The sequence below is a fragment of the Anser anser genome (assembly GCF_964211835.1).
Source record: "Anser anser genome assembly, chromosome: 2".
Taxonomy (NCBI): domain Eukaryota; kingdom Metazoa; phylum Chordata; class Aves; order Anseriformes; family Anatidae; genus Anser; species Anser anser.
In genome coordinates, this window is record NC_139721.1 from 55,158,777 (window position 1) to 55,183,093 (window position 24,317).

The window sequence follows — 24,317 nt, forward strand, 5'->3', positions numbered from 1 at the left end:
AGAACAGGGGCTCTGCTCGCTGTCAGCGTCAGTGGGACGTATCTGGATTGTCAACAGGCAAGGAGATAACATGCACTAACACCTTGCTGTTGTGACACACGCATGAATTTCTGTGGTGTGCGGAAGTTCTTAATTTGAGGAATATTGAGAATTAATATAACAATTCCTTTGTGTTGAATCCTCATCTGAAGACAGGCTTTAAAACAGATCAGCCACACTGGGGATTCAACTGTCACAATTTACTGTTATGTAAAAACACATGCACACAGTAACAGTTTTGAGGCTTTTACTCTCCTTTTTGCATTTTTGATATCCTTGAGTAAGCAATAAAACCCAGACAACAGGTAGTTTTTTAGAACAACAAAAACAAAAGAAAAAAGAGAAGCTACCTTCATGTCTTATTGTACCTATACATTTGATATGAGACTAAGCATAAGCATGCTGTCAGTGCCCACTGAAAACCGAGTCCTAAGGAGAAGAACGGGTTTATTACATGCCGTGGCCAGTTCTCAGTTGTTCTTTTAGGCAAAGGTTTGGCAGATGCTTACCTTGGGGAATCTGTCATCTTCACATGGGTGGAGACAGCCAAGGTAAAGCCAGGGCATCTATAGCAGTCCTACTAATATAGGACTATGTGATCGTACGCAAAGAATACCTAGGTAGTGAAACCTGTCTTCACTGAGCTGGCACAGGGTTATAACAAAATAATACCTGAAGCCTGCAGTTGAAGTGATGCAATTGCTGTAAACAATTTGTGTTCATAGTTGGCTCTTCTGGTATCTAATTTTAACTATTAGAAACTTTCCTATATCTGCTCTTAGGATACAGTCAGAATCTGATGTCATTGCACCTAAGGAGCTGCACTAGGAAAACAAGCACTCTTTCAACAAGTTGTAACAGCCTCCAGCTGCCAATTATCAGGCTGAATCAATATAAATTAAGCACTGCCATCCCATTTCAGTCAATGCAGAAATGCACAATAATCCTGTCTCTGCAGGATAGCTTTGGTGCTAGGCTGTTGAAGCATATGTCATACTTAGAGCACTCTACATCCTGAAATTCCCTAACTTCAGCGTCTCTTTTGAACTCACAAGTTGTAAGTGAAACCAACAAAAAGCTCTATTAAACATTATCCTTACCTAATTGAATATATTAGTTGTACACAGCAATTACGTTCTCCTTTTTACAGTACAGTAAAGCACTTACGGTACAATAAAATCTACCACACAGTGCTCAACAGCCCAGTGTGTTGAGCAATTCAGTTTTTAGTGCCTTGTGTAGGTTAGGAATTGATTTTAATTGCCTGGTGTAAATCACACAGTCCTACCATAGAGACCCTAGCTATTTCACAGACAGGGCTGGTTTTAAAACCCATATATTCATGAGGAATAAGAGGGAAGGAGGACAAAAAGAAAATCACCTTCTGAAAATTTACTTTTGAGAAAGACAGATGTGAATGCTGTGCACATTAGTACAATTATCACAAGCACACCAGTAAAGAAACCTTTCCACATCACCACTAAACCTGTTAGACACTGCATTTGTTTAATGAAGTGAACCTTGACAAACTATGAGATATAAAGCAAATTTGTAGCAGAGATAGAAATTTCTTGTTTACACACCCATCCTGTACTCTCTGCCCATTACAGCCAGAAATAATACCTGCAAGCATTTTGCACGTATGTTTGGATTTACAAAGTGTGTAAGACAGAAGCTTTCTCTCATGAAAGTCTGGTTCTCATTTGTACATTTTCTGTGCCAACATAGGTTAATCATTTGTCTTAGAATTAACTTAAAATAAATACAGAACCTAAAATAAAACCAAAATACCCTGTGTTGAAAAAAAAAATGCATGCAAAGTTGAAAATGTACTTGGAACTATTGCTCTAACTATTAAATTTCTTTATCAAATTTTGACCTCCAGAAAAAAATATCAACATTTCAAAGGGGGCAATTGAAGAGGAAATGGTCTGCACATGATTGTGAGCCACCATCTAATTCGTGCATTAATGGTGATATCTTTCTTTCTCTATACTAACACAGCAGTTCCTGAGGAATGGGCAGACTAAGGGAAAGAGATTTGCACCTTGTGTTTTCAAACAGCTAGATCCCAAATCTAGATCTACTCAATATTGATTTGCCTTTTTGTACAAATATTGGTCCTGACACTTAACATCTGCAGGATTCAAGTAGATGTCTTTAGCACGGCTGCATTTTGATGTCTCATGACAATTTGCCTGAGGAAGAAGCAGAGGACAAGCACTCAGATACCACAGAAATGACTTTAATGTAAGAGTCAAAAGCAACATGCAGCATGATAGATATCTTGATTTAGCTACCAGACTTCAAAGTTATACGTAAAGTCTCAAACCCTTTTTTTTTGTAAACAGAAGAAACATCATTCAGTTTTAATAATAATAATAATAATAATAATAATAATAATCAGATGAAATTGAAAATTCATTTACATGCAATTAATTCCACAAATTTGCCACTTAATGTTTAATTATTGCTCTCAGAATTTTAAGACCTTTTGTTTTCATTATTAGGCTATCAGCTGCACACTTATCAGGTCTGGAAAGGCTAGGTCATCATTTTTAAAACCACATTATACAAGGGAGAGTTAACCACCACATGCAAACTGGCTTTTAAAGTTCAGGGTGCTGTTATAAAGGTCATGGTGATACTTAGTGAAAATTGAATCATGCAGTAGTCGATACAAAAAACCATATTGTCTTCCTTCAATAAGGAGCTTTTAATGCTGTGCCAGTTTATTTACCATCAAACTCTGCAAAGTCAGCAAGCTAATAAAGAATTTAGGATTTATGGGCCCTTTAATTCAGCATAGAAAAAATAGCCAGAAAGTGACAGACTAATAGGCCAATTATCTGAGGAATATTTTGTTTATTTGGCAGAAATTACAAGGAGATGCATAATAAAAATACCTTCAGTAACCAATTTATTTCTACATTAAAATAAACTCATTCACGACTACTGTGCTACAGAAAGTACCATTAAAATGTTCAAAGTTCCTCCCTGATGCCAAACAAAAATGCTTAACCAGGGCAATATACAATATTAATATTGTTTTATGGTCAATTTATGTCTAGACACAAGCAATAAGAGGTGGAAGGATACTACAAAAAATTACAGCTTCTATACAGGAAATAGGAACAAAGCCCCAAAGGACTGTATTTGCATTTGTCTTTTTCCAGATTTAGAAATTATTATTTTTTCCCTTTTAAGTATGGCTCTAAAATATTAGGTGTTTTCTTTGCATAAATGAGCTGTGGATAGGGAATAGTCTGACAGTTTTTTTATTAAAAATTGTCAGATAATTTTTTTTATTATTATTTTTTTATTATTTAGACAGCAAAAATTAATTGTACTGCACTTCATACTGGATAACAAATGAACTTCATGAAACTAACCAAAAGTGTTCATAAATCCCAACTGATTAACATAATGTAAATTTAGAAGTTTAAGTTCTGCTGAAAATTAAAGAAATGCAGGCCACAAAGTCTATAAGTCTCTCATGTGGGTATCCCCACATTTTTTGATGCCACAGACTTTGCCATGAGTCATAAAAAAAAAGCACAAGCCCTGTTGTTTTTTTTATGTATTTATTTTTTAGACCATTTATGCATTAATAATCATAGGAAAGCATGATAGAGCCCTTTCCCTTATGAAAGAAAATAATAAATTCCCAATATATATTTCACAGATAATTAATCTAATACATTATCTCCTCTGGGCATTGACATTACTAAAAAAATATATAGATAAGGAGGTAGTAACTGCACAATCCCCTTAGTAGGTCATGGGAAAAATGTTATTAGAAAACAATACTTTATTCTCAGGCCTTTCTGAAATGACCAGTGACTCCAGATAAACTAATCTGGGGCATTTATCACCATTTAGGCATAAGGGTTTTGATTGTTGGATAATGTCCTCTTCATTTTCTAAAAATCCAGGATTCTTCAAGATTATAGAAGCTGGATATTCAGAAATTAAGAAACATGCACCGCTTTTCAACTTCTTGCCTGAAAGATTTCAGTTTGAGTTGGGAAAAGAAAAAAAAAATGAACTAATTCCAGTGGCCACCCCATAGCCCTTAGACCCTGCTTGTTCCCATGTACAAGATTTCAGGAAATCAAGATATTTGGTTCTTAGCAAAGTACCACATAGTCAACTCTTAAAATAAATTAAAAGTGAAAATAAAAATAAAAAATAAATAAAAATAAAATAAAATAAAATAGTACCTTGTTTTCCTCCAAGAATTCAAATTTTGGACCAGTTGCATTAGTGGCTGAAGTGCAATAACCAGTATTATCCTGTACAAATTGTGTTCCTTTGAGCTCCTGTTAGTCTCAAGATTATTTTTTTTTGCTTAAAGGAAATAACAACATAAGCTTAAAGAAAATGTTAATACTAAATTTGTCTGATTTTTAGTGGAATTTGAGAAAATGCAAGCAGACAGGGAAGTACACAGTGTCACAGCTTTGTTCTATATTGCTTTTTACATCACTTGTGGTTAATAGAGGAGGTTAAAAGAATTATTCTTGTGGTTTAAAAAAAAAAAAAAAAGAAAGAATCAAACTATCCTTTCATTGCACCCTAACTGTAGGCGTAACGTAGAGAAATCTGACTGTTAAAGTGAACCCATACTAGAACTGTTGTTTCATACCTTTTTCCACTTTCATGTGTCTGCAATATAGTCATTTTTTGTGAGGAAACGGAGACACACTTTCATTAATCTACAGGGTGCTTCATAGGTGGGACAAATAATTTATGGCGTATTTCTCACAGTGGCAAATCTTACTGTCCATAGGTCAGAAAATCATTCAGGTTAGATGGACTTTTGGGGATCATCTAGCCCAGCCCTCAGGACCAGGACAAAATCTGATATGGATTATCAGGCCAGACATTAATACTAGAACTGCCGAGGAAGGTAGGAAGTGCTTCAAAAATACGAAGCAATAATGTTATGTTTTCAGACAGAATCTGATGTATAATGTTAACATAATACTGAGTATTATTCATTTGGAGATAGCAAAGCATAAAACAAAAAAAAAATAGATTTCATAATTATGCCATATAATGTATCCATGCTAAATACAAAACTGAGTCCTCTTTCTTTGACTTTTATATCCTGCCTTGTACCTGCAGGTGCTAATGTTACCTACTGTGCTGATTTTAAGCACTCTTTTGTTGTCCGTGACCGTGTCTTTGGTACACCATGCAGCAATCCCATCCATCTTGCATGGCTCACCATAGCCCATTTCCACTCACTGGAGCAGCAGAAGGTACAGAAAGGAAATACATGGGACAGGATGTAGGCACAGAAATGAAAGTAGTTTTCTTGAGAACCCGCAGAAACATAATGGAATGAGATGGAAGCATTCCTCAATTTATACAAAACCCTCCTATTGTTACATTAACAGATGCCCATTGTGTCTTTCAGTACAGCCGTTGTCTTCCTTTTCCCTTATCAAAATGTTTGATTATGGTATTCTGCAAACAACGTGTGAATGTGGTGATTTACAAATACAGGTGGAATCACCAATCTCTTTCTTGAAAAGACTACATAAAATTTAAATCTTTAAGTAAGGGTACTGAGTAATTTCCCAGAATGAGTCCACATAGCCATCAGTGAGGAAGGATGGGAAACAGCGCTGACATGCACAGCTCCAGTAACCCAAAACTTTCAATAAGCACACTTTTCAGTAAGCACCAGCTCCAGAAAGGAACTTTTACAGAGCAAGGAAAGGGTGCAAATACTTTAACCACTGAATAGCTGAAATTATGTTTACGAAGGAAAGACTCCACAAAGGGGAAACAGAAAGATAGAGATGCCTTTCATCAATGCATTTTTATGTGCAATCATTTAACAATAAGCCCATGCAAAAATGCCTTACAATGAGACCTTTTTAGGTACTTAAGTGTTTTCTCCTTGAGTTCAGGTGGGCAGTTCTGCCTTTGCCCAGAGATAGGAGAAAGCAGAGCTCAGTCCTGCAAGTGCCAGACGCTGGTGAGGGAGGAACCCCTCAGCTTCTTGTCACTCCTCTGTGCTTGGGAGGCAGGCAAACCGCGGGACCGCCGCCAAATGAGAGCGGTCCTTAGCAATGTGACTACTGTCATGGCTAGAAACCAGGCAGCGTCTTGGCAAGTTTCCCCATGCTACTCCATCTCAACTGCCGCATGTAAAAGGGGTATTTTTTTTTTTTTTCACCAGGGAAAGACCAGCTCTATCCACGTGCCTAATGAACTCCCGATTCCTTCAAAGAGGCTGTTGACACAGCTGCCAATTAACTCCATTTGTGATGCACACAAATGACTACAAAGTCTTTACACAAGCCAACCAGCACGTGGGCTTTCACTCATTACTGTCATAGGTTAAATTTAAGCTGGTGACAGGGAACAGATGTGAAAGGTTCTTTAATCGTGAGCTTTTCCAACCAGTGCTGGAAGTATTTCCTGGGATTTTTTTGAGGTCTATAGACCCAGTTTACTGCTGAAAAAAATGATCAAAGTCACCAAAGGTTTGTGTTTTAACAGTGTCCAAGCAAAAGCTGCTCCTTCCTGAACACCTTTGACATAACCTTTCTCCAGATCTTTTGAAGTACTGTTCTGTCATACAGAAGCCAAAGGAAGACTGGAAGTGTCCCTGTCTCTTCACTGATTAGCCCCTAGGATGAGAGGTGGAGGATGGCACAGAGATCTAAGGAGCCTTCATCATTGTTGTGTGAGTCATCAAGAGCCAAAGGACAAAGAGATGGATCTTCTATCCTACTGAAGTGCATGTGGAAGTAACAGGCAGGGCACTTTTTTTTCTGATGTTCTCACCTTAAGAGCCCCAGATCCCTCTGCGATGCTCCCGTCATCTCCTCAGCTGATTCATGAACATAGATCGTCTATGGCCACATTCTCAGGAGATGTTTCCACTGTTGTGCCTGTGCTTCAGACTCAAATTCCCTCGCTCCTTGGTCTGGTGTTAACCTTAATTTGTGTCTAAAATAGAGATGTGAATTTCCTCTTCTATCTTCTTTAATTTGTGAATCCTCAGATATCCATAAAGACAAATACATTGTCAATACACTGACAAACACAAATACATCCAGCATCTTTTACACTGAGAAAAATAATACAATGCTGAGTAAGGGCTCAATTTCTAAGGAGGGTGAGGGTCTGTCCTTTAAAAAATGGAGGAGGAATTAATACATACACATTGCCTTCCTTCCAAGCATTTGGACAACAGATATCAATGTAGAAGTGGTGACGCGCTCGTAAAAGGGAGATCTTGACCCACTGGCTTCAGACAGAGCCAGGTGTCTGCTACACCCTTCCAAAGCTGTTTGCACTTCTGACCTCAGCAGCTGTTAGCATCCCACCATGATCATCTCACCAAGCCACTTCCATGCACATCTGTGTCTGACAGGTTTAATTCTCCAGAGTACAGAAAAAACATTACAAGATGCAGAGATACCGCTGTTAATAGGTGTTCAGTTGGTGAGGCTGATGTTTTATTTCTTGATCAAGTATTTTCCTGGGAAAACAGCATTACGTTCTGCACAGAGAAGCAGAAAAGGGAAGTAAGTGAAAACTAGCAAGAGCATACAGGAAGATAGACTTCTGAAGCTGTTCTGAGGGTCTCCTTTCAGGCTCATCTGGTATGAGCCATGTTCACAAGAAACCTTCTGGAATATGGCCATGAAAAATTAACACAGAAAAATCAGATCTAATAGAGAGAAATAGACCACAATTTATACCTCTTTTGCTCTATTAAAACACATTAGAGCTATTTCTGCTGTTTCCTGGCTGTTTTGAAGATGAGGCTACTCACATCAATGAATCCTTCCCTGATGCATTGATTTAATTTTACTTTTCTTTTACTGGCAACCAGGTTAAAACACATATTTATGCATTAATTTCTAAGATCTTTGGCTCAGGCAAACTAATCTACATCTATAGAAAAACAAACAGCCAACAAATGGATTAATAGAGCAGTTGCCAAAACTTTTGGGCCTGTTGCTGAATAATTTTTTCCTTTCAGTTTGGACACTTGCCCACAGTCTTGAAAATTTATATAGCAAGTATAAACAATGACCTCCATCTTCTCTACTCTACTGAAAGCACAACAGTAAAAATAACAACAAAATAATTTTGCTCGAAATCCGCTTCCCATTTTTCTTGCTTTAAATCCATACATCAATGTTCACAGAATCACAGAATAATTTAGGTGGGAAGGGACGCCTGGTCCCAGCCCCATACAAAAGCAAGGCCAACTTCAAAGCTAGGCCAGCTTGCCCAGGGCTGTCTTCAGTCAAGTTTTTACTGTCTGCAGGGATGGAAATTGCAGTCTCCATGCAACTACTCCACTGTTTGAAGGGTCTCCAGTGTATGAGAATCCCAACATCTGATTGAAATATCTAGGTTTTGCAGCTTTTGTCCATTGCCTCTTGTTCTTTCACTGTGTCCCTCCAGAAAAAAAAAAAAAAAAAAAAAAAGATGGCTTCATCTTTTTCACCAGACCTTAGGTAACAGAAGGCAGCAGTAAGATCCTCCCTACTCCTTCCCTTCTGTGGAATGAAAAAACAGGTCTCTTGGCAGCATTTCTTACACCAGGAAAATGTAGCACATCAGGAAAACGTGCTGGAGCACGAGGGCTCCGGCCCCCAGCCCTTGTGGTGGCCCTCTGCTGAGCTCAATGGCTTTCTGATAATGTCTATGCCAACTGTATCTAGGTACATTTCATAAATACTTATTGTAATCTAACATGATGAAAATGGTTTTGTGTTTACATCTGTGGGTGAATCTGGTACTGAGAACAAGTGAATGATCACCAGCAGCAGACAGACATTTTGCAACCAGAATCTCAGTTCACTTCTTTTCTATATATGTGGTACACCATGGCATGTCCAGTTCAGCATATATCTTGAGAGCACTAGGTACACATCAAGTTCTTTGGAAATTAGTTATGTAAAGCGAGCAAGTGTGCAAGAAGTCAAAACTGTAGGCCAAGGCCTAGGTGAAATTATCATCCTATTATTAAATGATGGATTTAATAAGCACTTGGCCCTCACTACATCATGTATCACAAAAAAATACAATGTCCCAATCACAGTCATATAGGAAATACAGAAAAACCAAAACCTAAACCTAAACTTCTCAGAAACAGCAAGGAGGAAGCTAGAGCCAGTGTTGCAAGGAGGAACATAAATGCATTTTGTTCCTTCTAATGCTTACCCATTGCTGCCAGGTACGACTATTTTGTAACATTTGACAACAAATTAAAGACCACAGACTTACTTAAAATTTTGTGCAAAAAAAGTTCTTCAGTGGTGGTGGAATGGCCTATTAACACACCACACCTAATTCGATGATTCATATTTCCATAGATATCACAACATATACAATTGTGCTAATAAAACATAGACATATTTTTCTAACACGGTCTGGCAATAATGAAGTATTAAAGTTAGAACAATGGATCAGTGTTGAGGTGATTGCAACTCTGTTGCAGTTCAGTTCTCTTTTGCCAGTTATGGTATAGCACTGACTAAACAGAAAGCAATTCCTGTATATTAGGCATTTTGAGACTAGCTATTGGAGCCAAATGGTGCAGTTAACCAAGGGATAGCATGTGAAAACAAAGGCATTTTTTATAATCCCGTTGCTAAGAATCAAATATTGCCCTGAGGACTACATTAAATTTTGTTTATTTGCTTTTTGGGTGTGTTTAGCAATATTTTTACATTAATGAAAGACTGAAGCCATCTATGCCGGGTCCATTTCTGTCCAGCTAGAAACACACATTGTCTGCATTAGTAATCCCAGACTCCAAAAAAAGCCATGCTTTCACCAAAGTACAGAAAAATGTTGAAGATCTGTTTTCTTCTCTCCTTTGCAAACAGATTTGTCTTAAATTCAGGCACTGAATTCATACTGATAGTTCATTTAATGTTTCTAATTTTTTTCAGATGTGTTGCTTGCTACAGTCCAGAAAGACAGATTTTCAGTCTCTTTACTGTTGCTTCTGTATAAGCTGTGAGCTTGTGGTTAGAATGTCAGCCACAGTTCCTATGTACTTATTATTTTATGGATGCTGTGAACACAGACCTTTTCTTGTATCTCTGACCTGACACTACTCTATTACTTATACAATTTAATCAAGAAAAAAAAAAAAAAGGAAAGGGAAAAAAAACAAAAACAAAAACAAAACCCAGCTCCTTCAAGCTTTTTATCAATGTCAGCCTGGAAATTACTTTTAGAGAATGTTGTATTCACTTCATAAACTGCAAATATAATTCATTATAAATTTCTTAGGAGAGCAAAAATTAAAGTACCATAGCAATTACATGTTCACTATTATTCATTAACAAATAGCCAGTCCTGTTGTATACGTTTACCTGATGTGTATGTTTCTGCATACTTCATCAAAAATAATTAGCTGACATTATCTCTTTCTTTTCATTGGTTGGTGGGTATTTCAACGAAAATAACTATTTCCTGCAAAAAGACAAACACACACCTTTCTCATTGATTTGCTTTGTTTTGAAAAAAGAATCAATATATTAAAATCTGAGGAGAGTAGAATTGAATTCCAAGGAATATGAAGAGATGGAAGACTATGAACAGACGTTTCAAATATCTATTTTCTCTTTGTGGCTTAACTCCTGACAGAGGGATCATAGTTTCTTATAGAGTATTTTCTGAATATATACTCAGGATGACACTTCTTAAGCATTTGATTCAAATTTCACAGGTCTCTGACTCAGAAAGAAAATAAATGTCATGCCTTGTTGTTATGTCTGTATCTGAAGCAGAACAGCAAGGCAGAAAGGTAAACTTCACCCATTTGAAACCATTAGTTATATCTGAAAAAAATATTTAAACACAAAGAAAAAAAATACAGAGACAACTTTCCTACTTTTTGCATTATTTTTCAATTACAAAGGGATTTTTTTTTTCCATTTCCCCTCAAAAGTACAAATATTCATAGCTCTAGACTTCTGAAGAGTTAATTCTTCACATTACTCTGGTCTAGCACTAATATGGTGTTTACAGTCTGTTTGCACAATTTTACACTGAATATTATTTTGCAAATATGATATCATCTGCCTACCTAAAACCTTAAAAAAAACTACAAAGCCTGGAGTGTTATGTTAGATGCCTTGAATGTCAAAACTTTAAATAAGAAAACTAGAGAGCTAAGTAAGCTTAAATTATTCAGGCAAGAGAACCTTATGTTATGTGTACAGTGCATAAAATTGTTACTAAAACTAGCAGAGTTGTTTGCAATCACATCACAAATACTCCCTATAAGGTTACAATTAAACAGTTAATCCTATGCCAACTAAATTTTAACGCAACTACATGAAACTAGGAGGACTTTGACTAACACTGTCTCTATATGGTAATAATCATAAATTCTTATGGTAATGTCAAAATAACATCAACAAAGAAAGGACAAGAAAGACCTCAATTTTCCAAACGAAAATTCATTTTGTTTCACAACTTCGGTTAGACATTGCTATCAAGTATCAATGACAATATTACATATTGTTCCATGCTAAAATCGTAAGTTTCAATGGCAAGTTGAAAATGTACTGTACATCTTACAGTGGCACTGATTCAAGATGAGTTCAAAAAAATGGTTATATATGGATATCTGTTGATGTTAGATTAATACTAGAATTTAAATGCAGACTAGATAAAGATTCCAATTCAGTTAAATCACACACATGTCTATCTTTTCGATCAAAGCTAAGGGTTTCTTCACAGCTGCTTCATTTCAGTGTACAAGGGACAGAAGGGCTTATTTCTAACTCTGCAGTAGTTCTGGATCCAAAGTTTCCATGTGTTTGGATCTTAGATTTGGGTCCTGGCCCACTTTTGCAACATGTCAGAGCAAAGCCATGAGATATTGAGTAAAAGGGGACTCTGGAATTCCAAAACAAAAGTATTTTAAAGCATAATTGGAAATATTATCAATTATCCCCTCTACACTATACTCATTGTTTCAGTGGGTGCCCTCGGCATGACCCACTTCCTGGTGTGAACATTTTAAAAGGGGACTGGAGCTAGTGGAGTATCTGTGGGCATTTGGGTGACTGTTTTCTGTGGCAGCAATGCTGAGCAAATGCTTTATTTATAACCTGTTTCTAATATCTCATGTAGCACAAAAATGTTTTGGCAAAATTCACAGGTATGCATATTATTTTTAAAATTAAAGTATTTCTGGTAACTGGTCATATTTCAATAAGTGTTTCTGACTAGGTTTTAAGATACACAAGTTGATAGTGTTTAAAATATATTTACTTAGTATTTATAGCGCATAACTTCCCTAAATAGTAATGTGATATTTTATTTAGTTTAGATTCATTTTTATGCTAGAGCAATGACCTCACTGTGAGAATATACCACTGCAATATGGTAACACTGTGACACTGTGACTCAGTCCAAGCCTAGTCTGTACAAAGATGCAGTTATGATGTCAGAGCAGCTCCAGTGAAAATCCAAGAAGACCTCCCGTATGACATCAAACAAATAAACAAAAAAGCACCCAGAGATTATCCAGGTTCATTCACATGAAGTAACGTGTGATTTATACCTTGCTCTTTACTTAAGTACTGACATTTCACGTGCTAAATGTTTCTCACTCTCAGAGATAAATGGTCTGCCAGTATGACCATGAAAGCATAATGAAGAGTTGTCTTTGGGTCCAAACACAGTTGTCATCCTGGCTTTGAGAAATGAAATGCCGTTGAATTTAATTATCCACGTGGTACCTCCTCATATTTAATATCTCTTCCCCAGAGTATATCTAATATTCTTTACTGTATATTTTAGTATCTTCCAGCTTCCAAAGTACACCTGCAGGCTTATCAGAAGAACACATTATCTATTTTCCAATTCTTTTCAAAATAACCTCCTTATACTTTTGCGCACCCATACAAAAATATAAAGTCTTCTTGCTCAACCTATTATTCCAAGGAAAATACATAGCTATCTCCCAGAAGGTCTTTGAAAGGGTGAAAAGTCAGTACAGTTTAAGTGATTATTTGAATTTCCTAATTATTGCATATTTTACTGCAGATAAAAAGATATTACATGAAACTGTACTCTGGAGTACAGTTCTTTTGGTACTTTATTTTCTACATCCGTACAGAGATGCTAATATAAAAATTGGAAATGTGACATAATGGAATTAAAATGCAGTCAAGCTAGGTAATATTGGAAATGTTTCTGCAAAGTGAAAAGTGAATTTGATTAAAACGAGACCTTAACTCAAAAGTACTGGTCAGCTCCAAAAAGTGACTAGAAATGAAATTGAATTACTGGACCTCAGTGACTGCTAGCAAACACACCACATTATAGCTGAAGTAGATTCCAGACCTGTCAAGGGAGACAAAAACTGAGCCTTCTTGTGTGCATCCCACATGTATGCGTGTGCATTTCTGATGAGAAATAAAGATCCTTCCAACGGGTGCATGCCAGTGAAACTGATCAGCTCAATAATACACAGTATGTTAAATAGCTATGCAGATATGAGAAAACTTTTACATGACAAGTTTCTTCTTCTTGTTTATTTGTCTCTCCAAGAGTAAGAAGAAACTAAAAAGAACCCAAGACATGTTTTTATTATGGAGACTTCTTTTGAAGTTTTATTCTAAACACATAACAAAATTCCCTATACTGAGCGAAGTGATGTCACTGTGATGTTTTTGGACTTTCTCAAATCACTTCAGAATGTCCTTTGAAGTGTACTGCAAGAGCTTAGAAAGTTTTGCAGATGAAAGTAGCACTTTAGAATTCACATGGAAGGCTATTTCTATTTTACTTTGCCATTTTCTGCACAGCAATTACTAGCTTAGAATAAACAAGAAATACCTCTAATTTGTCTCAAATCAAATGATGGGAGTTTCAAGAGTCTTGCTGGTTTCTTTTAGCTTTGCCCTAGGCTAACATAATTTAAGGCTTCTGCTGAAGTCTGGAAACAGATATGAAGTTGAACCAAAATACTTCTACAGCAGTGCTGAATTCCATAACCTGTCTGGACAAAATATTCTGTTGCAAGAGGCTCCGTTGTTTTTTGTTCTGTTTTGTTTTCCAAATAGCATATTCTTTCTTCAAAAATCATTCTTCAGCAGGAAACCTTAAAGGTGTTAAAAAAAAATGTGCCTTTAATTTACAATCATCAAAAAATATTTTTTTTTCCTTCTTCAACATTGTAGGTATTTTAGCAGAAACAACAAAAACATTTTGAAGAGGATTTTCTGTTGAGGAAAAAATATTCTGATTCATTTTATCATCTCAAAGGCCATGTCAGTGTAAATGCACAGCCTAGAGTCAAAAAGAGAGGAGGGGAAAAGCAAGTCATTCTCTCTCTCTAAGTAGCTAATGTAAATCTTACAATAGAGCATTGCTTCTCCCTAACAGCTATGAAATAAAGCTCACATTGTGACAGACAACTAATACAACTAATATACCCCAACAGATTTGAATTTTAAAAGTATGCAAATCAATTTTAATTAGATTAAGTCTTTTGCAGAAAATGTTTCCATTTCCCTTGTAGCTGATAATCTCATATCTCATAATCTCATACAATTAAATGTAGGTGATCCAATCGAGGTGACAATTTTTTACCACTTACTACATATGCACACATACACAGAACTCTACATACCTCAGTAAGTTGTAAGTGCTGTATTTTATTAATATCAACCCATCTTAGTAACAACATAAATGGCTGATTATAAGGAAAGGTTAACACGTGTTTCATAGTTTTATAACACTGTGTGCTATCGTGATAATATTCAAGCTCTACATAAAACAGTGACAAAAAAAAAGTTGACAAGCAACACAAAATGGTCAGCTACGTGATAACATTTGATTTTCAAGTAGTTTGTTTTACTTGTTTACATTTTTAATTAATTTCACATACAAAGATTAAAATCAAGAATATGCTGTTCAAGGTTATTGTCTAGTAGACACAAAGGACTAAATCTGCAAGAAAAACAGAATGATTACATGCCACTTTCTGTCAGTACAATATCATTCTGTAGGGAATGGCATTTTCTGCATGAAACTACAGTAATTTCCCATTTAGAAAAATCTCTTGTAGCAGAGTAATCACACATCTGGTGCTCTTTTCACTTTCAAATCAATCTTGCTAAATTCTAATGCTCATCAACAGTATTGCTAATTACATGTTATACTTATCTTTTAGGTAGGCAGGAAATACTGACGCTTTTAATCTGAGGAATTTGATAGCATAAGGCTACAGTTTTTGTGTTTTTATTTTATTTTTTTTTCCCCTCAGTTAGAAACTGTCAGCCTCAGAAATAAGATTGAAATTTAAAATATTCCCTGAGTCCAAGGGTAGCTGACCTGGCCAGCCATAAGTGCAGGGCATACACAGTCTCTCTTTCCAGGCTTCTGCACTGCATTACTACATTTCCACTCAGTGAAGCCTAGACACCATGGCACACACACGGGCACCTCCAGGCATTTAAATTTGAAGGCCTTGATCCCAAACTGCATCCTGCCCAGCACAGTTTATTATGGCCTCTGATTTTGTAGAGACAACTGTGGACACCAGCTAGACGTACTAAAATCAATAATAAATATAATAATAAAACACTGTTGACTTCACAATAGTGGTGACAGATCTATCTCAGGCTTTTAATCAGACCTCAGGAAGGCAATTTTTAGCTGTGGCTTTGAATGCTGTCTATCTGAAGAGAGCAGCTGAATTCCTCAGTCAAGAGGTCTCTTTGTAAGGAGTTGACACAACTCTTCAGGTTCTGGCATCCCAAGGAAGTGGCAGAAGCTAATGAGCAGTCCCGAGCCTGATGTCTGACCTCCAGAGACACACTTAAGTATCTAGCATCTTTTATGCTGAGCACTAGGCTGCTCTGCATCATCCTTCAGAGGCACACAATATTCTCTCTTCACTCCTTAAGGTGCTTCCCTGCCTACCTTAGACAGCCTGAGTTACCTTGTGTGAGCTAGTTATTCACCTATCGCTGGTCTTAGCAAGGATCACATTTGCTTCATGTTGCCTAGCTCCCTCCTCAAGGAAACTATGTATGCACTTACCATTTTCTTACTGCTACACATGCATTTCTGTGAGTTTGTGACAGACAAAACAAGGCTGTAGAAGTTTGTCTGAAATTCAGTTTGGAACACGATGAAAGAAAGGGAAAATCCCCTCTAGTTCAGTACCAAGATTAGAGGCAATTTTTCCAGCAAATAGATTTTTATTTTCTTTTGTCTCTGGACAGACGATGATGTTGAAATTACTCAAACCAAAAAAAAAAAAAAATTAAGTCAGATCAAGGAACCAAAACCAACCAGTTTAGGCCAATTTCATTTTAAACATCACTGAATAGAGGAAATAACCCAAGTACCATACAAAACATTTCTATTTTTTTGAAAACTGCATTTTCAAATGAAATGTGAAGAATTTTCAAATGAAATGTGAAAATGAAATTTCAAGTGAAATATTTGTAGGTAGTGTTTTTCAACTATACATTTCCAACAAGCCCTATTGCAAATGTATGAGATCCTAAAACAGTAGGGCTAGGGGAAAAAAAAAAAAAAGGCAAGAAATCATCTACTTCTACGTACTGGAAAAGGATCAAGTACAGATATAAAAATTAGATATAAAAATTATTTGCAATCATAGTGAAATAACCTTTCCATCAACTTGTTCTCATCTGGCAATGTACCATCTACTACTGGTTGCAGCTTATGGAAAAGGTCTTGTACAAGAACAATGTGCTATGCCTAGGATCACAATAAACTTGCTTTTTTTTTTTTTTTTCTTCTGTTTCTTAGTTCAGCTTTGGGAAAGGCAATCATAAGGAAAGAAGAAGAGGAGAGGGATGAGTACAAAGTGCTCCCTTCTAAGAAAGGTTTAAGGTGATGTTCTTTATAGACATTCAGATCAAATAGATATCAAAAACAAATAAGTGTATCTTCATCCTACTCTACACTATACTGAATATATTGTCACAGAAGTCATAACAAACTGCCTCTCCTACATCTCTGGACACACACACAAAAAAAAGAGAGAGCTTACAGCCACAAAGGAGAAAGAGAATTTCATAATTCTTAAAGCTCTTTTTCTCCATGTGCTACTTTCATATAGTCTTCCCTTGAGACATGTGAATTTTTGTCTGTAAAATAGATTGTCTTCGCTTTTAATTCTCTCTAGTTTTCTTTAATATAGGAAAAGAAATGAAAACATGTTCTCATTTCAGCATTTTATCCATCTGGAAAGTATAGGTTTTCCTCTGTGGCATACCAGTGACCATAAGAATGGAAACACAGACAAAAGTAGGTAGTTTACTAAGCTCTTAAACCCATTTTAATTAAGGCAAACCTACTGAGCTCAGCTTTTAAACACTCGTCTGTATATGAGATAACATAAAAAGAGGAGATCCCTGTGCTCACTTCCTGATTCAAAACCTTGAAAATTTGTCACTACATTCAGTGTACACAATTTCCAGTGACCAGAGTGCTCTGCTGCTCACGATACAAAAGAGACAAGATAATACCTTACAGCTTGAAACACTTTGGAATGGGAGCTAGCTAAAAGAACGATAAAGGAGTATTAGAGTTTGAACATAAAGGAGACTAAAAATCCTTACTAAGTTGGGTAAATATGAGTAATCTACACCACTGGGAAAAAAAAATCTTTAAAAATAAATAAATAAGCTTTAAAAATAGAGAAGCACTGAGACTTCATAGAGGGATTGAGAAATGGACCACAGTAACTAAAAACAAGAAAACAAAATCACCCTGACAAGTAAGAAGAATATATAGAGCTGCCCAAGATTCCTTAGCCACTCATATTGGAATTGCTGGACAGGTGGTGCAGTATAAGACTGACTTCTCAGATTAGCCATCAATGGATACCATATACCTAGACTACCTACAAATGCAGCCTGCAAAATCAGTGTGCACTATTAAGATATCAGAGTTGTTCATCTGAAGGGCAAATACAGAACTAAGTGTACAATATTGTCATGCTCCATTAACTTTGAGCGTACATTATGCTTCTAAAATTAAAACATACTGCTCAGTAATCAATGGAGAGCGTGGAATATATTTCTAAGAATCATCATCTTATAATAACTGAGACAATGTTGGCCCAAAACTGAAGAAAATGTATTAAAAGAGGAAAAGGGAAGAAAGGACTGTGCTGAATGACAGGAGGTGTTGGAGTTATATGCAGCACAGGTAGGGAAGCTAATAAAAAAAAACAATACCAGTGGCTGTTAGGTTAGCTGGATGTTTGCCTGCTTGGAGTCAAGGCTGGGGATAATGCTGGAGGGAGGTGACGGTGAGCATCCCAGCATTCAAACAGCAGGTACTTGAGGAGCAGAGCGGCAAAGCCTGGGCCTTGCACTGACTTCCAAAAAACACTTGGCTGAACATGGCTGTGGGCCATTATGCAAAAGATTAATTTTGTTGCTAGCACTGCTAAAATACACTGATGAAGAGGTAAAATCTTCAACACTGGACATAGACAAGCTGTGTTATCCAGTTTCAGCAGCACAAACGTCAATCATCTACCTCCCAGCATTTTTCTGTTTTACCTGAACAAAATAAGCAGATATTATCTGAGTGCCAAAACTTTCAGGATGAATAGACATACAGATCAACTTATTCTTCATCTTCTGGACAGAGGTCCTGCTCAAAATGTGTATATTCACAGTCCTACTTCTAAACAGTGAAAACAAAGGCCTGGAAAAGGCTGAAATGTGAAGACCTTCAGGTTACAAACAGTTGCCTGTGCTCAGCTGACACATCTCTGAGTGTCTCAGATCAGAAAGAACTGGAAAATGTATGCAGAAATAATGCTGTTGACACAGCCAAGAGGATGAAGCACAACTTTAATATTTCTCTTGCAAGAAGCTTCGTCCAGAAGCCTGGCAGCAGGCCAGAAAGAAAACTGGACAGGAAGAAGCTTGATAACACAACAGCAATAGCACAGGAGAAGGATGAAGATGCTGCATATTAGCATGCAAGGCAGTGCCAGAAGGAACGAGCAACGTAGGATTCTGTGATGTTCAGACCATGGGATGGAGGTACAGTCTGATACAGGAAAAGGCCTTCTTACCAGTGTATGTAAAAAAATTGACTCACACAGCACAGCACTATCAAATGACAGCCATCTAACTGACATCCTGTGACACCAGTTCCCAAGTCCTGAAACAGCTGCTATGGTCAATAGAAGTCTTATCAAAAGACCCTAGAAACAATAGACCCCCATAGAAGGATCTCTGTTGCTTCTCTATGGTCTTGGATCAGGCCCAGAGAGCAGTTATCACACGGCATATATATGTCCTGATGAAACTCATTGAGAGTATTCATACAACTATCTAAAAATAGGTCAAATTTTCTTCTCTATGAAATAATTCAGTCCCACTATTTGTGTCAGGGCCTTGCATGCACCAGTAGGCCTTAATGGACCACACCAGCCTCATCAAGGCCCACCACCCACATGCCCACTGCCTTTTCATCCTGAATCCCCATTTCAGCTCAGCAGCCTCTCCCTGACAGAGCTACACCATACAACTGTCAGTCTCCAGCCCTGTCTCTAGCTCTGTCTCGTGTTGTTCTTAATTGGACTCCCTGGATGAACCCCATCCTGGGCTCATCACCTCATCTTATCTTGACTGCTAACTATGCACAGAACCTCTCACTGCCACCAGTACATCGCTGCTCACATGCTGTGGGACTACACGTTCTCGGTGTCATCCCCTGTATTGGGACTGCCCTTCACTCATTCTTTTTTGTGGAGCAGTCTGCCCTTACTGCTCCTTGGCAATTACCATTACACCAAAAGCACTCTTAAATGAAATACCTCTATGAAGGGTCAAACCCTAGAGAAGAAAAAAAATGGTTGCATTGCCAATTCAAGAGGAAATGAAGCTGCACATTTAATATCCAAGTAAGAGAACTGCTGTGGCACCTCCAGATATTCCAGACTGCATAAGAAATCAATTCAGAAAGAGAGTGGGGAAGTTAATACTTTGGAATACAGTGGCTATACTGTATAATCTGAATAAACATTGAATGTCTTTCCCCACCTTTCAGCAAAGATTTAATGCAGGAGTCTGTGGTGAGCTGACATAATACTGAGATTTCATTTTATTTATAAAATACACCACAGATCATTTATTAATACATGAAGTATCATAAATAATTAAAACAGTTCTGTAATTGTCAAAATCAATGCACAAAATATATTAGCTGTTTTTTGCACTTACACTGTTTATTTGCTTACTCTAATTTGGAAAAGACTAGTTCACAATGGATTGCATCAGTAATGATGTTCTTCCATAAACATATTTTATAAACTAAATTATCTGTTAGTAAAAAATCTAGAGAGCTAGTCATACTCTGACAAATTCTCTCTTGTCTTCAAAAACAAAACCAAATCTCTCTGGTGTCTAATCCTAGAACTTCTTGGCTCATGGAAATTTTCTCATAAATGTTGATGGAGACAGCAGATTACATCCAACAGGAATTTTACATGAATGAGGACTTTGTGAAATGTATAGGTGAAATTTTTCTTGTCATCACATGAATGTGCATCAGAGGAAAGGATAAGAAATTCCCTCCTCTCCTTTTTCATGGCTCCCTTTTGCAAAGCCTATGCCAGAACAAGCTACAAACAATAATCCATGCAATTTGGAAAAAGCTGCACACCAAAAGATTTTTTTTTCATACAGAATGATTTGTTTTATAAAACTTAGAAATGTTCCCCAGTACGTTACTTACCAGAGCATTACTTTCTAACTATGCTCAGACATACACGTGTGTCTCTTTTATAGCATCCTTCTAATGTTCATTAACTTTGGTCTTAGGGGGATATACACCCAAGAGATGGTGTGAGGGGAAAGAGAAGGAGGAAGAAGGAAACCTGTCCAAGTCTTCCTAAGCAGCAGCCATCCAATTAATCAACTGCAACCTGTGAAAGGGCATAAACCACACTTGTGTCTTTGTATACCAGCTACTTCCCAGGAGGCATTTTCTTACTGCTCTGGCATAACTTGGCATGACTGGACAGCTACCAACGCAGGAGAAGGATGAATGTCTGTAAGTCCCACTGAGACTAGAATAAGATTTTGTCCCTACATTAAATTTTAGCAACTTAAACTCAGGAAAAATCCACTGCAAGAATAAATCTATGTAAATACACTGAATTCCATAAAATGGCAATGATTTAGGGTAGTTAAAGATCTTTGTTACTTAATAGTGTATTTTGATTTCCAAATATATCTCACTTGTGCACCTTTGGTTGAACTATGTTATGGCTTAGTCATTCTTTGGAGGTAGCAACCACAGTCATGTCATTTCATATGTTATGACCCAATATAATTCACTTCAAAACCTGCGGTATAAAATACCACTGTAAGAGCTTGAAAGTAAATCTTTTGCTGATAGAATGCAGGCAGCAAAATCAGAAAGCACCTGTTTTTTCTCTAAGATGATTTTTGGACTTCACTTTCTCCAAAGTCTCTCACATCTGGGCTGTTTTCAAGTCTTGCTAGTTTCCCTTTGAAATATCTCCAAATATAGTCTGTTTTCCTTGTCCAGATTTACCCAGTTGCTAGTCATCTCCCATCCCAATTGTTCTGTCTTCCAGGTGTTAACTTTGTTTCCCAATATTAAGCTGGCTTCCCCAAACCCATTCAAAATGCTGCTGTCAAAATTACCTTTTTGCTTTATGACTTTTATCATGATGAATCATGTGCTTCCTCATTTATTTCTCCAGCAAGAAAAGGTTTTCTCTCTCACATCATCTTCTGCTGTTTGGAGTAACTGAGATACTCTCCAGACTTTTTAACAAACCAAACACAGCATAAAGTACTTCTTGAAAAAAATAAAATAGTTCTGGTCAAGGTTAAAACAGTCTAGCTAAAGACTAGACTTCGATCACTTTATTTAGTTTTTTTCCATTATCATTTCTTTTAAACGAAAATGAACAAAAATATTTCCTTGCACATTCAGACACACAAAAATGTTATTTCAAGAAGCAAAGCCACAGCATCTTTCATAGTACTCTGGGTTCTCTTTACAGGTACTATAGGACACCTAGAACCTGCCTCACATTGGGGCAAGCCTGACAGCTTCTCTGGCTGGGGCACTTCAGCTTTGTATCATGGAAGAGAGCCTGTCTCCCTGCTCCCTGGGAACTGGGTGCATGGCACAACGGACTGAAGCTAGGAGGAATAGCTAATACAGTAGAGCATCATGCTGCTACTGACAGGGACCTCAACAGGCTGGAAAAAAAACAAACAAACAAAAAAAAAAACAACCAGGCAAATAAGAACCTCTTGATGTTCAGCAAAGGCAAGTGCCAACTCCTGCACCTCAGGAGTAATAATCCCATGCACCAGCACAGGCCAGGACTGATGTCTGAAAAAGCATCTTTACAGAAAAGACTTGGAGGCCCTAATGACAGCAAGGTGACAGTAAGCCAGCAATGTGCCTTTGCTGCTAAGTTCAAGAGCCATGGAGATACTGGAGGGAGTTCAGCAAAGGGCCACAAAAAGGACTAAAGACTTAGTGCATCTGTCATATGAGGAGAGGCTGAGAGATGGGACTCTTCTGTCTAGAGAAGAGAAAGTTCAGGGGAATCTGATCAAATTACCTGATGGAAAAGAATAAAGAAGATCGAATCGGTGACAGGACAAGAGGTAATGGGCACAGCTTAAAATACAAGAAATTCCATTCCACAAGTTAAGAGAAAACTTTTTTTACCATAAGGGTGATTTAACACTGAAACTGCATGCCTAGAGAGGTTCTAGAGAGAAGTTGTGGAGTCTCCAATCTTGGAGATATTCAAAACACAGCCAGGTACGTCCCAGAGCTAGCTGACCCTACTCTGAACAAGGGGATTTGTCTGGGTGATCTCCAGAGGTGCCTCTCAACCTCAGCCATTCTGTGATTCTGCCAAGTCTCTGCTCTAAAGAACAGGAATAGCTCAAAAAAAGGAAAGGCTGAGAGACATCCGCCTCCTAAAAGCTTTGTGTGTCATCCTTTCCTGTGATATGAGAGCCTAAAGTGCCTGGTTCAGACCAGGAAATCAAGGCAGTGCCCAGACAAATACGTGTCTCTCCAACCCCCGGAAGAATCTCTTCTGGACCAAGGCATTTCTCTGTCCCTGAAGCACCCCATGTTAATCTTGCCTGATAAACTTTTCCAAAAAGATACACTTCTATAGAGAACACTGACATGTCCAAAACATCTGCCAAAAATATTCCAGTCAGGTGCATAGATAAGTATTTCATTTCCTTCTTAAGTATATTGTGAAGTTCGTGTCATTAATCATTAGAAAGTATTGGCAGAAAATTCTACAGTGCAAGGCAAGATGACTACATTATACACTTCCATACATCTGTCTTATTTAAAATTTGTTTGCACCTTCAACACAAAGTAAGGACGGGACCTGTTACCCAGGCCTCTTAACCACAACAATCCATTTCTTTACTAGGTCTATCTGCTTCTGGTAAAACGGAAAGGGATAGTCTTGTCGTACTATATTGCTTGTTTAAACAGAAACAGTGCATCTCAACTGTAACTGAACTTTCTGATTTTCTATAATCTTGCACCTTCCAACAAAATTTACTCTCTTCCTTCTACTTCATTTTTCTTTTTTATCATATTCTTTACATACTTTTCTTGAGGTTGTACTGAAAATCTCTGGAATGTGTTCTGATGTATGTATCCGTGATGGTTTTACCCTGCTGTGCAGCTAAACTCTGCCAGACCACCCTCTTACTCCCCCTCCTCAAATGGAAAGGGGGAGAAAATATGATGAAAGAGCTCAAGGTTTGAGATAAGGACAAGGAGATCACTCAATAGTTATCATCATAAGCAAAACAGACAGCATAGGAAGATTAATGTAATTTATTGCCTATTGCTAACAAGCTAGGGCAGCGAGAAACTTTAAAAAAACAAACAACAACAACAAAAAAACACCTTTCCCCCCATCCGCCCTCTTCTACTTCCTCCCTCCAAGCGGCCCAGTGGAATGGGGGCTGTGGGCTGTCCCTAATGCTTCACCTCTGCTGCTCCTTCATGATCACTCTCTGCCCCTGCTCCCCGTGGGGTCCCTCCCACGGGATGCCGTCCTGCCCGAACTGAGCCTGCGGGGGCTGCCCACAGGCAGCAGCTCTTCAAGAACTGCTCCCACATGGCTCCGTACCACGGGGTCCATCCCCCAGGAGCAAACTGCTCCAGCACGGGTCCCCCACGGGCGGCAGCTCCCCCCAGGCCCCCTGCTCCTG

At 37.6% G+C, this 24,317-nt stretch overlaps 1 long non-coding RNA gene across 1 annotated transcript in view; it reads right to left on the bottom strand.

Moving 5' to 3' along the window:
• Window positions 1–2,246: 2,246 nt before the first annotated feature.
• Window positions 2,247–24,317, bottom strand: part of LOC310895385 — a 103,844-nt gene continuing 81,773 nt past the window's right edge. The window contains exons 3-4 of the long non-coding RNA XR_014580640.1: window positions 10,410–10,509; window positions 2,247–7,567 (exon numbers count right to left, since the gene is read on the bottom strand). This is a non-coding gene — a long non-coding RNA (uncharacterized lncRNA). The remainder of the gene's footprint in view (window positions 7,568–10,409; window positions 10,510–24,317) is intronic.